This window comes from Penaeus monodon, chromosome 3 (assembly GCF_015228065.2).
Source record: "Penaeus monodon isolate SGIC_2016 chromosome 3, NSTDA_Pmon_1, whole genome shotgun sequence".
Taxonomy (NCBI): domain Eukaryota; kingdom Metazoa; phylum Arthropoda; class Malacostraca; order Decapoda; family Penaeidae; genus Penaeus; species Penaeus monodon.
The window spans coordinates 5,485,802-5,490,616 of NC_051388.1; positions in this window are offsets into that span (position 1 = coordinate 5,485,802).

A 4,815-nucleotide genomic window follows, 5' to 3' on the forward strand; every position below is an offset into this window, starting at 1 on the left:
CCCCTTTTTTCCCCCCCCCTTTAAAAATTTTTCCCCAAAAAAAAAAAACCCCCCGGGAAAAAAAACCCCCCCTTTTTAAAAAAGGGGGAAAAAACCCCCCCCCCTTTTTTTTCCCCCAAAAATTTTTTTGGGGGGAAATTTAATTTTTTGGGGGGAAAAATTTTTTTTTCTTGGGGGCCCCTTTTTAAAAAATTTTTTAAAAAAAAAAAAAAAAAAAAAATTAAAAAACAAAAAAAAAAAAAAAAAAAAAAAAATTTAAAGGAAAAAATTTAAAAAAAAAACTTAAAAAAAAAAAAATTTTTAATTTTTTAAAAATTTTTAAAAAAAATTTTTAATTTAAAAAAAAAATTTTTTTTTTTTTTTTTAATTTTTTTTTTTTAAAAAAAAAAACCCCAATTAAAAAAAAAAAAAAAGGAAAAAAAAAAAAAACAACCCCCGGGGAAAAATTTTTGGGGGTTTTTTTTTAAAACCCACCTTTTTTTTTTTTTTTATTTTTTTTTTAAAATTTTTTAAAAAAATTTTTTTCCCCTTTAAAAAAAGGGGAAAAAAAAAAAAATTTTGAAAGGCCCCCTTTTTTTTTTTTTTTAAAAAAATTTTTTTATTTAAAAAAATTTTTTTTTTTTAAAAAAAAAAAATTAAAATTTTTTTAAAAAAAAAATTTTTTTTTTTCCCTTTTTAAAAAAAAACCAAAATTTTTTTTTTTCTAAATTTAATTTTAAAACGGGGAAAAAATTTTTAAAATTAAGTTAAAAATTTTTTTCAAAAAAAAACCCAAAAATTTTTTTTTTTTAAAAAAAATTTTTTTTTTTTTCCCCCCCAAAATTTTTTTTTAAAACCCCAAAAAGGGGGGGGCAGGGGGGAAAAAAAAAAAAATTTTTTTTTTTTTTTTTAAATTTTTTTAAATTTTTTTTTTCCCCCCCTTTTTTAAAAAAAACCCCCCCCGGGGGGGGGGGGGGGGGTTTTGGGGGGGGGAAAAAATTTCCCCAAAAAGGGAGGGGAAAAAAAATTTTGGAAAATTTTAAAAAACCCGGTTTTTAAAAAATTTTTAAAAAAAAAAGGAATTTTTAAAAAAGGGGTTTTTTTTTAAAAAAAATTTTTTTTTTAAAAAAAAAATTTTTAAAAATTTTTAAAAAATTTTTTCCCTTTTCTAAAATTTTAAAAAAAAAAAAAAAGGGGGAAAAAAAGACATTGGGGGGGGAAATTTTTAAAAAAAAGGAAAAAAAATTTTGGGGGGAACCCCCCCCGGGGGCCCCCCAAAAAAAATTTTTAAAAAAAAAAATTTTCCCCAAAAACCCCCGGGTTTTTTTTTTAAAACCCTTTTTAAACCCCGTTCCTTTTTTTCCCGAATCCCCCCTTTTTTTTAAAAAAAAAAATTTTTTAAAAATTTTTTTTAAAAAAATTTAAACCCCAAAACCCCAAAAAAAAAAAATTTTTTTTTTTTTTTTAAAAAAAATTTTCCCTGGTTTTTTAAAAAGGGGGGGTTTTTTAAAAAAAAAACCCCAAAAAAATTTTTTTTTTTTTTTCCCCAAAAAAAAAAAGGGGAAACCCTTTAACCCCCTTTTTTGGGGGGTTTTAATTTTGGGGCCCTTTTTTTTTTTTCCCCAAATTTAAAAAAAATTTTATAAAAAAATTTAAAAAAAAAAAAAAAGAGGTTTTTTAAAAAAAAAATTTTAATTTGGGTTTTTTCGGTTCCCCTTTTTTTGGGGGTTTTTTTTTTTTTAAAAAATTTTTTTTTAAATAAATTATTTTAAAATTTTTTTTAATTTTGGGGAAAAATTTTTTTTTTGATTATCATGAAAGCTCAAAACAAAAAGTAAAAGTCGGAAGTAACTGATCTTTAGTTCATCAATGTTACCTCTTAAAGAAAAGTACGTTGTAATCTTTAATAAGCAACCAGTTTAAAACCCTCATGTCTTTCGGACTTATAATCCTCCTGAGTGACTGAAACGTACGATTTTGGTGAATAAATTACCGACAGTCATGAGCACGACCGATATTTTGACTGGCGAACAGGACTTGGAAACTAAAGGGAACGTTACCTCACGACATCCCTGTCACTCACGATGGAGCTTAGTCTGTTGCTCACGCATGACACGGAAATGAGGTCTTCGCTGCTGAGAAAATGCAAAATTTGAATGATAATTTCATCAGGAAGATCCTCAATGTTTACGTCCATGGCAGCCTCCGCGTTTTTGTAACTCCAAGATTCGTGAATCCACGAATCCCTCGTTCCTTTATTTCCCGAATCTGCGCACCTGTAAAGCTAATAAGATTCGTGAATAACTTCATCTTTGAAGTTATTATACCGCTAATTCCATTAGTCCAATCCCTAAAACCGTGGCCAAAGGCAGTTCAAGATATTATTATCAATGGCTGAATGTTTCTATAGTATGGTGAAGTTACACAGTGGAATATGAGTCCTCAGTATGGTTATTGCATAATATCATTATGTTTCATTACAACATGCATATACGATGTATCTCACAGAACACATATCTATAGTCCGTCCAAATTCAGAAAAGGAAAAACCAGGCTGGAACCCCCTGTTTCGTCCCTTTGAGAACAATAATGTGAGGTTCAGGGCAGCAATTCTCAATTTTTTAAATATTATATATAAAAATCCAAGGATACATAAGCATAAGTCTATAAACTCAGGTGATTAAAATAAAAAAGCGAGATGGCGACTCGGAGTCCTCGCGGGTCGGATGCCAAATTGTCTGACATTCGACGGATTGTATTTTCTGCTTCTTCCACATTGTGCTGTAGTTTACAGTAAATTTATCTTTGGAAAATGTTTCCCATTTCTGCTAGTACTTATATGTACTTCATTCCATCTTTCAGGTTAGACTGAAAGTCAGTAAGATAATTCTTGATAATCATCTTGTGCTTGCATTTGGATTTAAACCGGACTCAAGCTCTAATTCCTCTTATAGAATGTCAGCCACTTTACAATTATTTGACAATGGCCATAAATTGGTTATATTTTCGGTTAGACCCATTACATATAAAGGAATGAGAAAAAAGGCAAAGTACAAACAGAAACTGAAAGACATAGTGCTTTATTCCAACGTCGTTGCGACCCACCTTCAATGATTTCGTTGGTGCGCGAAGCCGCAAATAAATATGGAATCCAGTTTCCACACCAGCGCAATGTGTCTAAGCAGAAGACAGTGGTCAGAACACTCCTTTAAAAGTTACCACTATAGCCTATGAAATAGATGTTCATAGGACTGCTTACAGAACAGGAGTAAAACGTTTATCACTAGACCTTAGGGTGGCACCATTTCAATTTTCCTTATGGAGCGAGGGGCAAGCCCCCCTACCAATTCATTCTCTAGATTGTATTGGTGAGCCGGACCTATTTCAAAACCGTTCTGAAGCCATGTGGGGTGGCTATCAGGACACAGTTTTCTGTAATATGGCATAAAAATTCAGCGTAATTTGTAGCCAATTCCATCAACACAATGCCGTAATTCTGTTTTCAACAATGCTTCTGTAGTGGCTTGAGAGTTGGCTTCACTCATTTATGAGCTGAAAAATCTCACTATTTTGTGAAACGTAATTCCTATAAACCTTGATTATAAAATAATGAGTGAAAACGTAAATCTGAGAAGAGGAAATTTAATCCTGTGAGATTTTTAATGTGAAGGGAACGAATGACTACCGGTGTAGTAGGATTTTTTTTTCCCTGACCGAAGTTCCTCAGCTGTATGTTCCGGCAGGATAGATATTTCATTTGATGATATATAGGGGGCTTTGTCCTCTATTCCCCTTTCAGGCTGCAGCCCTGACCCCCCTCCCCCCGCCTGGTGAACCTATTTTCACCCCATATGTTCCGGCAGGATAGAGCTCGGGCAGTCACGCTTTGGTGACGCACATTTATGATATAAAAGGGGGCTTTTTGGACAGGGGGAAAGCAGACTAGTGCTCCGGATATACATTGCTAATGTGGTCTACAAACTAATATCCCCAAGCTTTCCCTCTGTAGTTTTTCATTTGTGATCCGAGTGTAATATTTTACCAGTAATATTTAACTTACAAGAATGCCCATTAACTTCAGGCTCTGAAACTTTACCATAATGAATAGAGTGAAGAGACGCTCAGCGGACATGGAAAACTACACTTTTGTTTCATCTTCCTTCGTGGTTAGCCAATTCCTGGTGCCACATTACATGGTGAAAATAATTAACGAACCTTAATGGTTTCCCTTTTTCCTCCCTTTGAGCAGTTCATGTTGAAATATATTAGACGGCATGGCCCTGCCCATAGCTTTATGACTCTCAAAACAATTGTTATTTTAAATCACTTGCATAATATTAAAAATACTAGCATATATTCGTGAGGCTGTAGTTTTCTGTACCAACTGAGGATATATAGCCTGGATTAGTGAATAAATGAGGAAGACTAAAAGGTATTTGATGACATGATTTTTTCATGCTGAATAAATCATTCTCAATCTGAATGAGCCTCTGTAGCGATGGCCATTTTGGACGAATAAAGTCACACAAGTTCTCTGACAGATTCAGCTAAGCAACGTATGCTTGGTAATCTTTCGTTTCCTTCATTCAAAATTCCACGGACTCTCTTCCTCTCTATGTTCTTCCAATTCTCTTCTCTCTCTCTGTCTGTCTGGCTATCTATCTATCTATCTTTCTCTCTCCTTACCCTTTTTCCTTTTCAATCCTCCTCCCTCTCTCTCTCACTCTCTCCCCCTGTCCTTTCTCTCTTCCCCCCCCTTCTCTTTCTCTCCCTCTCCTCTCCCCCCTCTCTCTCTCCCTATCCTCTCTCTCTCTCTCCTCTCTCTCTCCTCCCTCT